The following is a 13,595-nucleotide window of genomic DNA, read 5'->3' on the forward strand; positions in this document are numbered from 1 at the left end:
AACTGTATTCTCAATCTGCTTCTGACACGATAAATAAATAAATATTCTGTTTCTTTAAAACTAGAGCTGATGGGAAACTGGTGCCATTTTTAGAATCTGGAGGCCAAATATACACAAAAACATTTGAGGCACCAAAATGTGTAATTAAACCCTACAATGTACACTGTTATATAACAATTAAATAGCCATATTAAAATAGAATAGTAATGAACAGAAGCCCAAATCTCACTGTTAACTGCAACCAAAGTGCAACAATGGTTAGCTGTATTTTCCTACATGTCGACTCGCCGTTCAACAACGGATTTAATGTGTTTACTCTCTAAAGCAGGCATGGGCAAACTTCGGCCCTCCAGGTGTTTTGGACTTCAACTCCCACAATTCCTAACAGCCTACCAGCTGTTAGGAATTGTGGGAGTTGAAGTCCAAAACACCTGGAGGGCTGAAGTTTGCCCATGCCTGCTCTAAAGCCAACAGAAATCTGCCCAACACGATTGTATTATATGCCAATCCTATTGATATCAATCATAACAACATTTCCTGTGTTGCAGAAAAAAACACTGTGCTGCAAAACAAAAAGCTTAGAATAAATCTCAAACCACTCTAGTTTCTCACCCATCCCTTTCTTTTCACCCAAGCACACTCTTACTCTATTTTTCCACCTCTTCTTAGTATAGTCAAGGTTTCTGGATCACCCGAATCCAGCAGATCTTCTCTCTCCTGGATCGCCACTCTTATCTCCGTTCAGACCCACAAGCATGTTTAATTGGTTTGTCTATCATAGGGAGCATCTACACTGCAGAATTAATCCAGTTTTCTAAGACTATGTAAGGAAATTTTATTTTTTTAAATGATAGTGTAAAGGTCAATAGGCGGTGGGAACCGATAACAGGTTGGGAACATCCTGCAGTAGATAAGACATGGCCGACAGATGTATGCAAAAGATAAATTGGGTTAATTAACAAACTAACAAGAATTTTACTTCTGTAAACATGCTTTGCAAGGGTATTGGGTTGCTGTTGGTTTTCTGGGCTGTATGTTCATGTACAGAAGCATTCTCTCATGACGTTTCGCCCACATCTATGGCAGGCATCCTCAGAGGTTGTGAGGTCTGTTGGAAACTAGGCAAGTGGGGTTTATATATCTGTGGAAGGTCCATGGTGGGAGAAAGAACTCTTGTCTGCCTGAGGCAAGTGTGAATGTTGTAATTGGCCACCTTGATTAATGCTGAATGGCCTTGCAGCTTCAAAGCCTGGCTGCTTCCTACCTGGGAGAATCATTTGGGAGGTGTTAGCTGGCCCTAATTTCCAACAGTACTCACAATGGGTTGTTGTAGGTTTTTTTGGGCTATATGGCCATGTCCTAGAGGCATTCTCTCCTGACGTTTCGCCTGCATCTATGGCAAGCATCCTCGGAGGTATTGAGGTCTGTTGGAACTAGGAAAATGGGTTTATATATCTGTGGAATGACCAGGGTGGGACAAAGAACTCTTGTCTGTTGGAGCTAGGTATGAATGTTTCAACTGGCCACCTTAATTAGCATTTGATGGCCTGGCAGTTGTTTGGTGTGGCTTGTTAGTGCCTGGGGCAAACTTTTGTTGAGAGGTGATTAGATCCCCTGATTGTTTCCTCTCTGTTGTTTTGCTGTTGTAGTTTTAGAGTTTTTTTAAATACCGGTAGCCGGATTTTCTTCATTTTCATGGTTTCCTCCTTTCTGTACTCACAACCTCTGAGGATGCCTGCCATAGATGTGGGTGAAAGTAGTTTACTCTTTGTAGTTCAGAGCAACATATGAACAGTGGCATTGATTCACATAATGTCCTTTTTTGAGAGATTTAATATGGTCTTTCTTTGTGCATGTGGAGAATCTTCCTCCAGCAGCACATGAAGTAAGAGCACACTCCAAACTCTGCCTTTCTTTTCTTCTCTCTCCTCTCTGAGCACCTGCATAGCTCAATCCTGAAAAATGTTACAGTATCCAAAAGTCCCAGGCTCAGCCAGCTCCCTCGGATTGGCCCAACTAATCAGCTCCATGCATCTTATTTTACAGTTGACGCACACACATTAACTGATTTCTTACATGCTCCAACCGAGAATGCTCCTGGAACATGGCCATACAGCCTGGAAAACTCACAGCAACCCAGTGATTCCGGCCATGAAAGCCGTCGACAACATTTTATACTAGTATTGCTTGTAACTGTAAATTGAGCTACCTGCTTTCGTGCACCGGAACATCAAGTGGGCTCCTCACTTGTACAACAGAAAATAATGTCTTCCTTTCTTTCAAAATTCCAGACTTGGGAGTTGTTTTTTTGTGACACCACATTAACAGCCATTTCTCAATACAATGGGATTATGGGTTTTGTAGTTCGGTGATGCAGCAGCACTCTTTGGCAGAGAAGTTTAATTAGCTGTACAGTGTACGCACCCACAAATAGATCCCATACCTATCATGCCCTATATCTACCACTCTGCCCTCTTCCCCCATTCCCTCCCCACAGTCCTTCAAGTTTATTCTAGCACAGACATGGGCCAACTTGGGCCCTCTAGATCAGGGGTCCTCAAACCAAGGCCCAGGGGCCGGATGCGGCCCTCCAGGGTCATTTACCCAGCTCTCACTCAGGGTCAACCTAAGTCTGAATCTACTTGAAAGCACACAACAACAATCCTATCTCATCAGCCAAAAGCAGGCCCACACATCCCACTGAAATACCAATAAGTTTATATTTGTTAAAATTGTTCTTCATTTTAATTAGTGTATTGTTTTAAAGTGTTTTTTGCACTACAAATAAAATATGTGCAGTGTGCATAGGAATTCATTCATGCTTTTTTTTCAAATTATAATCCATCCCTCCAACAATTTTGTGGACTATGACCTGGCCCTCTGTTTAAAAAGTTTGAGGACCCCTGCTCTAGATGTTTTGGAGTCCAACTCCCACCATTCCTAACAGCCCCAGACCCCTTCCTTTTCCCCCTTAGCCACTCTGGAGGGTGGTGCTCATCTCCATTTTTAAGCCGAAGAGCCGGCGTTGTCCGTAGACACCTCCAAGGTCATGTGGCCAGCATGACTGCCTGGAGCACCGTTACCTTCCCACAGAAGCTGTATCTATTGATGTACTCACATTTGCATGTTTTCAATCTGCTAGGTTGGCAGAATCTGGGGCTAACAATGAGGGCTCATCCCACTCCCCGGATTTGAATTGCCGACCTTTCGGCCAGCAAGTTCAGTAGTTCAGCGGTTTAAACCGATGCACCACCAAGGGGGCTTTGTATTAGTATATTTTAAAAAATTCCTTACCTTCCTTTCTTATGCTTCTCAATCCTAAGACCAATAATGTTGACGTCTTCTTTGGGTTTGAGACTGCTTCGTTCTCTTTGTTCAGTTGCATTGTGCTAGTGGCTCCCATTTCAAAGGGGCAGATTCCTTTCTGGGCCTTTGTCTGAACTGTAGAAGCGTCCTTACTCTCCAAAAGATGTATTAGTTTGGAAAGCTGATTTCAAGTCAAGCACTAGCACTCACCAACCCCACTAACATGAGCGTCGTTGCTTGTTGTCAGTGCTCTTGTTTTATGAAACAATTGCATGCTATGCTTGTGATGTTCCAGTGTTTTCTGCATTGTCCTCTTGGTTTTTGAAAGAACTGTAGTTTTCCTCCCAAATAAATAAAATGAAACTTCAGCACTGGTTTTGTTCAGAAAGGAGAGGTTAACCCTGGGCAAGCCTTTCAATGTTTCTTTAGCTTTCATTACAATTCTGCAATCTGTATATTAAGTCATATTTCCTTTTTATGTACTTCCTTTTTATCCCAACCGAGGAATTAGTGAAAGCTTGCTCTTTAAACCACTTCTCTTAATTGGCCCTTATTGTCAGTGGATCTTTATAGACTGGATATCTAATCTGTTTTTGTTTTGTTTCATTCAAAACAAACAATGAGTGGAAACCAGTAATTATATGTCCACTGAGAGTTGGCAAAAGCAACCAGAGGACAAAGTTGAAATACTGTAATGCTCTGATCAGAATCAACAGGAAGTTCACAGGAATGGCTCACTTACTTGTGTATTGACTACATAGGAAGCTTTTGCCTGTGGGAAAGGACTTTCCTGGATAAATAAAGTAGTTAATGAAGCTCTATTTTAACTTTGCATCCAAATTGTTCTCCAATACAAGGGGACAGGTAGAATTGAGGCACAAATGCGCATGGATGAAAGCCTTCTCGCTTTGTTTGTTGTTGTTGTGGATCTTCAGATCAACATCGACACTGAAATACAACACCACCTGAGCTCTGCGAGTGCAGCATTTTTCCGAATGAAGCACAGTGTGTTTGAGGACCGGGACATCCATAGGGATACCAAGGTGCTTAGAATCATAGAATCAGAGTTGGAAGAGACCTGATGGGCCATCCAGTCCAACCCCCTGCCAAGAAGCAGGAATATTGCATTCAAATCACCCCTGACAGATGGCCATCCAGCCTTGTTTATAAAGCTATTGTCTCCCCAACCCTGCTATATGCCTACGAAACGCGGACTGTCTACAGACGTCACATGCAACTTCTGGAACAATTCCATCAGCGCTGCTTCCGGAAAATCCTGCAAATATCTTGGGTAGACAAGCGGACAAATGTCAGCGTGCTGGAAGAAGCAAAGACCACCGACATTGAAGCAATGGTCCTCCGCCATCAACTCCGCTGGACTGGCCACATTGTCCGGATCCCTGATCACCGTCTCCCAAAGCAGTTACTCTACTCCCAACTCAAGAATGGAAAATGGAATGTTGGAGGACAGGAAAAGAGATTTAAAGATGGGATCAAAGCTAACCTTAAAAACTGTGGCACTGACACCAAGAACTGGGAAGCCCTGGCCCTTGAGCGCTCTAGCTGGAGGTCAGCTGTGACTAGCAGTGATGTAGAATTTGAAGAGGCGCGGATGGAGGGCAAAAGAGAGAAATATACCAAGAGGAAGGTACATCAAGCCAACCTCGACCGGGACAGCTTTCCACCTGAAAATTGAAGCCCTCACTGTGGGAGAACATGCAGGTCAAGAAGAGGGCTCCACAGTCACCTACGTACCCATCGGCCAGAACACCGAACTTGGAGGACAATCCAAGTTCGTTACTTAGGGATCGCCTAAGTAAAGTCAGATCATCCCAAACATTTGGTGCCCTATCACATCATTTAGTTGGCTAGGTATTGTTGAAGGCTTTCATGGCCAGAATCACTGGGTTGTTGTGAGTTTCCCAGGCTGTATTACCATGTTCCAGAAGCATCCTCTCCTGATGTTTCACCTGTATCTATGGCAGGCATCCTCAAAACCTCTGAGGATGCCTGCCATAGATGCAGGCGAAATGTCAGGAGAGAATGCTTCTGGAACATGTGCATTAGTTGGCAACGTTTGTTCAGATTTATTGCTACTGTACTCCTTTGAGGATGAGAGAGTGCATCTACATTATAGAATTGATGCAGTTTGACACCACCTTAACTGCCATGGCTCAATGCCACAGAATTATGGAAGTTGTAGATTTACAAGGTCTTTAGCCTTCTTTGCCAAAGCATGCTGGTACCACACCAAAGTACATCTACAAGAATTCCATATCATTAATCCATTGCAATTAGTGCTGAAAAAAACCCCAGATTAATTCTACAGAGATGCCCCTCTGGTCTACAACTCCAAGCACTACAAAGCACTGTCCCTTTCGCTTTCTATATGTGGCTGATACAAATGGTTGAAAACATTAATGTTTTTAACAATACCCATACTGTATATATTTGATTAGCTTGTTTTCATTTCTGTTTCACATGTGGGATACATACCTGTCTTGTCTTGCATCTTGTGTTTTATTGCTGTTTCACATCTGTCTCGAAGCTTTCTGTCCTCACTCTGTAATAAATTCCTCCCCCCGTGTAACACTTTTGATAGTAGGTGACATTGATCTTTGCCTTAGGAAGTTTATGACATTGTACTTTATGACCGAGTTGTGGCGCAGCTGGTTGGGAGTCAGCTGCATGAAAATCACTACGAATTCGATGCCAGTCCAGGTCGGAGTAAACTCCCGACCATCCGTCTAGGTTGCTGTAGATCTTTGAAGCCCGAAAGACAATTGTATCTGTCAAGTATGAAATGTAGGTACCGCTTCTGCGGGAGGCTAATTTAATGAATTTACGACACCATAAAAATCACCAGCAGCGTGCAAAAGAATGAGGAAGTACTCCATCGGTGTCACAAGTGGACGGTGAAGCGACAGCTCCCCCGGTGGCCGGAATTTAAAGTATACCCTCATAAAGCTGGAAAGTTAAATACCCTCTGTGTGTCTGTCTATATATGTTGTGTGTCTATGGCATTGAATGTTTGCCATGTATATGTGCATTGCGATCTGCCCTGAGTGCCCTGCGGCGTGAGAAGGGCGGAATATAAATACTGTAATAAATATGTTAATCTGTGAAGTAGCACCAGACTTTTTTTCTGAGGAAAACAGAGATACCCTTACGTGTAATAATCCAAACATGAATGTGTCAGGAGCATATTATAAAATGTTATTATGACAGATTCTAGTCCGGCCCTTTCACACCACACAATTACATAATGTGAAATACCTCTCCCTAAATGCCAAATCCCTGGATTCCACAGGATAGAGCCATGCCAAGTTCAAGTAGTTATTGTGGCAGTTGAGGTGGTTAGTTGAAACATTCTTATATGTTCAGACCGAGATTCCAAGGATGGTTTTAAAAACCCATTCATAGTCCCAGTGCACTCCTGCCTGCAGAGCAGAACTACGGGGGAGTAGTGTTTTCTTCCTTTGCTTCCTATCCACTGAACCTATTTTGAACAATTTCTTCGTCTTCTTGGGTGCAATGGTGTTGACCTTTAAAGCCCTAAATGGTTCCGGCCCAAGCTACCTATCCGACCGCATCTCGGCCTATGAACCCACCAGGACTTTGAGATCTTCTGGGGAGGCCCTGCTCTCGGTCCCACCAGCATCACAAGCACGGCTGGCGGGGACGAGAGATAGGGCCTTCTCGGTGGTGGCTCCCCGGCTGTGGAACGCCCTTCCCACAGACATTAGATTAGCACCATCTCTAATGGTATTCCGCAAAAAAGTAAAGACCTGGTTATTTGTGCAGGCGTTCGAATAATTAGTGCAATGACTGGCAATGACATAGGAATGGCACAATGGATGACGAATCTGGATCATGTTTTTAGTGAAGAGACGCTAGTGAATGGTTATTATAGCAATTGTATACTAACTGTGTATTAGATTGGTTATTAACTGTTTTATATTAGTGTATTAAATTTTGCTGTGTCTTGTGTCCTGTGAACCACTGTGAGTCGCCTCTGGGCTAAGAACAGCGGTATAGAAGTAAAGTAAATAAATAAATAAATGGGAAGTAAATGCTTTATGGCAGGCATTTATTTTCCCTTGCCCTTGAAAGAAATTATAGTGGAAGATTAGGGGATTGTTTATACTACTAAAATAGTCTGAGTATCACACAGATTATTCGGATCTGGAGGTTAATAACATGCTGCTGTCAACACCGCAAATTTTTAATTTATATCTTCTAACCCTTGAATTGGCATGTTTTAAACCATTGTGTGGCAAGACTGCAAACCAAAAGGTTGGCAGTTTGAATCCAGAGAGCAGGGTGAGCTCCCATCTGTCAGCTCTAGCTTCTCATGCGAGGACATGAGAGACACATCCCACGGGATGATAAAACATCTGGGTGTCCCTGGGCAATGTCCCTGCAGTCAGCCAATTCTCTCACACTAAAAGCAACTTGCAGTTTCTCAAGTCTCTCCTGACACAGAAAAAAAAGCCTTTATTTGGGAGCAAGTGGTTTACTCCCCTGTGTGTAATCTTTGGTGACATGCTCCTCTCCTCTGGCTCCACTCAATCCTAAGTAAATCACCTCTCCCCACTCTGAGCAAGGTTTGTGCTATTCACAAAAAATAAAAGGGTTGTCTAATGTTACAAAGCGTACTCTCCAGAAATTAGCACTGGACTTTCTTTTTAATGGTAATAATTACCACCCCAGGAACTTGTCTTGCCCCTTTCCCCTGAAGCCAGCCTGGTGTAGATTGCACACACATTACAATACATAGCAACCGGCTAGATTATCCTGGAAACTGCAGAATTAGAGGTGAGTTTTGGTTTGTTGTTGTTCATTCGTTCAGTCGTCTCCGACTCTTCGTGACCTCATGGACCAGCCCACGCCAGAGCTCCCTGTCGGCCGTCACCACCCCCAGCTCCTTCAAGGTCACTCCAGTCACTTCAAGGATGCCATCCATCCATCTTGCCCTTGGTCGGCCCCTCTTCCTTTTGCCTTCCACTTTCCCCAGCATAATTGTCTTCTCTAGGCTTTCCTGTCTCTCTAGGCTTTCCTGGTATCTTTTTGGTATCTTGCCTAAAATAAATGCTTTCACTGCTAAAGGGGCCGTGCATTGTGTGTCAGGGTCAAGGCAACTATGGGTTGGGTACAATTTACCGCTGTAGACAGATCCCAAGTGGGCTTTGAATCCTACAGATCCTCAATTCAGCCCTTTTTAATTCTTGTGATACCAGCACTCAAACATTGTGGAGGTATGAGTTAGGTAAACATTCCTGTGATCATTGAAGGCTTTTATGGCTGGAATCATTGAGTTGCTCTGAGTTTTCCAGGCTGTATGGCCATGTTCCAGATGCATTCTCTCCTGAAGTTTCGCCCACAAGCCCATTCCATGCTATTCAAGCTGGCCAATTGCAATATTCACACTTGCCTCAACCAAACAAGAGTTCCTTCTCCCACCTTGGACATTCCACAGACATATAAACCTCACTTGCCTAGTTTCCATCAGACCTCACTGTCAGAAATATTAAAAATTAACTAGGTAATTTTAATTACAAAAATGTGAGTCAAGCACTGAAAAGGGTTAAATGGGTGCAATGACTCAGCAAAAGCTGTAGCTCTACAGTTGTGCCTGTAGCTTAGTAGCCCTCAGTGTTTGCAGACCTCAGTGAGAGAGGCCTCAGTATGGGGTCGCCCTCAGTCTGTGAGAGATCTCTGTGGGAGAAGGGCCTCAGTGTGTTAGTAGGCCTCAGTATGAGATTGCCTCAGTGTTAGTTGCCCTCAGTATGAAGAGGCTTTAGTCTAAAAGAGTCCTCAGTCTGAGAGGTCTCAGTGTGAGGTAAACCTCAGTGTTAGTAGGCCTCGGTATGTGAGAAGCTTCAGTGAGAGAAGCCCCAGGATGAAGGCCATCATGTGTGAAAGCTGCTGCGTGTAAAAAGCACTGTGTAACTTCGATGTGAAAAAAGGCTCTGTGAGAAGGAAGCTGTTTATCTGCATGGGAAAGAAGCCCAGTGTGAATGCAAAGAAGGAAGCATAAAGAACTCTGTGTTATGAAAACCTTGTTCTTGTAAATAGTGCAACCATATTGTTTTGCTATAAAGAAAAGCTTCCTAATGGGGGAGATAATATTCGTCTGTGTGTTTTTATTCTTTTTATATTTTTGGGCTACTAGTGCTAGGTCACACTCCTGCTAGTAAGTTACTCTGCTGTGCATTAATGAGGAGGGTCTTTTGTTAATAAGCCCACTCGCTCAACACACACAACCTCTGAGGATGACTGCCATAGATGTGGGCAAAATTTCAGGAAAGAATGCACAGAAAACTCACAGCAACCCATTCCTGTGATTTCTTGGACAGCCACCAAGGCACCACAGGAATGCAGCCTCTATGCCAAAATAAAGTTTTTGAGGTCATCCCTATGAGTAGAAATTGTCTTGACAACTGGAAGCGACACTAAACCACACGTACATTGTTATTTCAACAGCGGTAGGCAGATGTTGTCCACAGTTTCTGGTTCTCTTTTATATTCTTATCAGTAGTCGAGGCAACTTAAAATTTCCATGAGAAAATCTTAATTATCAAGAGATTTCACTGTTCTTTTTGAAGGCCTATATTTTGATTTAAATTGAGTGAAAGAACAGGTACACCGGGCCCTCATAATTACTGTATGCATATAGACTCCTTTTAGATTTTAGGTTAATTATGCTCAAATTAAACATGGTAGTAGTGGGAGATTTGGACTCCCTTCCAATTTTCAGAAGGGTGAATGTAGGCTAGTCTTATAGACCGTGACTTGAATTAGCCCTTGAATTGTGTGGGAAAACCATTAATAGCGGGTTAAACTGCCAGCTGCAAAGTAAATGTGCCGACTGGAAGTTTGGCAGTTCAAAGGGTCAGGGTGTTAGCCCTAGCTTCTGTCAACCTAGCAGTTCGAAAACAAAAAAAGGTGAGTAGATCAATAGGTATTGATTTGGTGGGGAGGGAAAAGGTGCCCATGCAGACATGCTGGCAATTAGATCAGGAAGGCGCCCACGGACAGCAGGCTCCTCCTCGGCATGAAAAAATGAAACAAGAGCACCTCCCCATGGCCGAAGTTGAGGACAGTCTCCAGACAGCGGAGATAAAAAGGGGGAAGCCTTTACTTCTGTCTGTGTAATTTTTTTTGCCTTTGTTGTTAATTGTATAATGGCATCAAATCTTTGCCATATATATATTCTGTAATCCACTCTGAGTCCCTAGGGGAGATAGAGCGGAATATAAAGAAAGTACATTATTATTGTTGTCGAAGGCTTTCATGGCCGGTATCACTGGGTTGTTGTGTGTTTTCCAGGCTGTATGGCCATGTTCCAGAATCATCCTCCCCTGACCTCACAACCTCTGAGGATGCCTGCCATAGATACAGGCGAAACGTCAAGAGAGAATGCTTCCGGAACATGGCTAGAAAACACACAACAACCTATTATTATTATTATTATTATTATTATTATTTTTACTGACACAAAAACACAGCATTTCACAGCAAATGAGATCTATATGCTGGATTTCGTATCACAAAATCACAAGTCGAACACTTCCCAAGCGTCTAGGACTGTGTGATGTATTATTATTATTATTATTATTATTATTATTATTATTATTATTATTATAACAAGCATTTTGGGTTGTGTTAATTGATTAAGAGAGTTTGTGTCTGGAATTTAGCAATATTGCTCTACATGAATCACAGTCATAGGGAATGATACTGCTGTTAATGCTTGTATGGGGCATCTTAGAATCATAGAATCAAAGAGTTGGAAGAGACCTCATGGGCCATCCAGTCCAACCCCCTGCCAGTTTAAACTGTGCTTCCAGTCACCAATTGAGCCATGTTCCTCGGATGAGAACTTCCATAATTTATCCTTATAGGCTCAACGTTTTCTCTTATGATGACAGCCAGAAGGATGCATTTAAAATTTGTCCAGCAGAAACGTAATCTCACTTACCCCCTTTTAAAAAGTTTATCACATTATTTTTAAAAGTGTCCTTAAAAGTAAGATGAAATTGAGAAATGAAAACCTGTTTCCCTGTTAAATTTACCAACAAGATCTTTTTTTTGGAAAAAGCAATTCCTATTTCAGTTTTGCTTTTATCTGTCACAGCAGCACTTTTGGATGAAGTCCCAGAAGGTTGATTCCATGTCTGTAGGCAGGGCAACTGCTCTATGCTGAATACATTTTTCTGTATTTTCTTTATCAATACAGTCAAAGAGCTGGAAGCTATGAAATCTGAAGATATCACCACTAAATTGGGTCTTTGCAGTGTTATGTGCTGCCTTTAGAAAAAACTTGCATGTGTCTCTAAGCATGGAAAGAAATCCTCTCATTTGCAGCTAAAACATCTTGCATTGAAGTCTGGCAATTCAGGCCCTCACTTTTCCGTCGCTTAGAAATAAATTTGCTCCCACTTTGACACAGTGAAGCTTTTGAAGTCACTTTTGTCTGTGCCTGTGGTAATGTTGCAGAACTGGATGCTTCTCCATCTTTGCAGTGTTTCAGTGAATTTGTCTTGTGGGGCCCTTTTGCCGTTGGGAGTGTAGCCAGGCGCAGTCTGCACAGACGAAGTAAATTAACTGTGATCTCTTGAGCAACAAATCCACAAAATTACCACATTATAACTTCCGTGTGTATGCCAACCAAACGAAGCTTACAATAAGTTTATCAGGTAGGGCATCCTTTATAAAATGTATTTGTATTAGATTTTATAATCTATTTCCATGCACTATTTAGTCAACCAGTCATTTACAATCCTTGGAAAGGTAATGCTAAAGCAATTTACTTGCTGAAAATATTGATATTGATTGCTCAGCACATTCAGATGTTATACACAGGTGCAGTGTTACTGATGTACAGAATCCACTTCTTCCTAGCATTGCCTGCTATCACCCATCCTTTTAGTGAATTGGGATTGTTCCTGCAAATATCATTGTTATAGTAATCTAAGATCACCTTCACCAGGGTTGTTGCTTGAACCATAAGTGCTCTCACCTCTCTGTCCTATATCCCTTCTACACTGCCCTATATCTAAAGATCTCCTTATCCCAGATTATACAGTAGTGGAGACTCATATAATCAAGTTCTGAGCAGATAATCTGGGATGAGATCCTGGGATATAAGGCAGTGTAGATCCAGCCTGTTGTCACCTGTAATACCTACTCTTCTATCCATTCCTTCCCTTCCCTGTGTCTTTACCAATCACCCAATCTAACTTCTGCCCAGATAAACCATATACTGGTGAGGAGATTACATGAGACAGCTCCTCATGGCAACTCTTTCTGAATTTGAATTTTCTCCAGGTCACTTCAAATCTTTAGGAATGTTTAGGGAAAGTTTGCTATAACATCTGATCCCGATGACTGTGGTGTGTTGCCATTTCCACATAGAATCATAAAGTGGAAAGAGACCTCGTAGCCATCCAGTCCAACCCCCTGCCAAGAAGTAGGAAAATTGCATTCAAAGTACTTGAATTGCTTTTTTCAGTCTGTTCTCCCCTCCCTCAACTGGGTTTCATTCAAATGTCTTAGATTACTTTTCCCATTAGCCTTGCATATCATGATTAATGTTAAGGCTGGAAAGAGCTGCTGGGACAGTTGTCTATGGGTACCTCTACACTGCAGAATTAATGGAGTTTTACAAGTCCCTTAGCCTTTGCCAAAGAGAGATGATGCGTCACCAAATATAGACTTGAGCCATGGCAGTTTTTTTTAAATCTCAGAAGCAACTTGATAAACTGCAAGTCACTTCTGGTGTGAGAGAATTGGCTGTCTGCAAGGACGCTGCCCAGGGGATGCCTGGATGTTTTGATGTTTTACCATCCTTATGGAAGGCTTCTCTCATGTCCCCACAGGGGAGCCAAAGCTGACAGGGGGAGCTCATCTATGCTCTCTCTGGATTTGAACCTCCAACCTGCTAGGTCTTCAGTCTTGCTGGCAGAAGGGTTTAATTCATTGTGCCACTGAGAGCTCCATGCCATGGCAGTTAATGTGATGTCAAACTGCATAAATTCTACAGTGTAGATACATCCTTTGTTGTGGCACCTCCAGAAAAATCTGGAGTGTGGAGTGTGGATTGAAGTCCTCTTGGATGTAGGGGAAACATCTTACACCAAACGCCTGTGACACCACTGCAAAAGCTCCAAGACTTTCAGAAGACACCAAGTTAACTGCATAGGGCCATCCATTGTTCTAAGTGATCCCCGTTTAACACTGTTTCATATGCACCAAGCAACAGATTCTAAAGAGTCACAGAAGAA

This window comes from Anolis sagrei, chromosome 5 (genome assembly GCF_037176765.1).
Source record: "Anolis sagrei isolate rAnoSag1 chromosome 5, rAnoSag1.mat, whole genome shotgun sequence".
Taxonomy (NCBI): Eukaryota; Metazoa; Chordata; class Lepidosauria; order Squamata; family Dactyloidae; genus Anolis; species Anolis sagrei.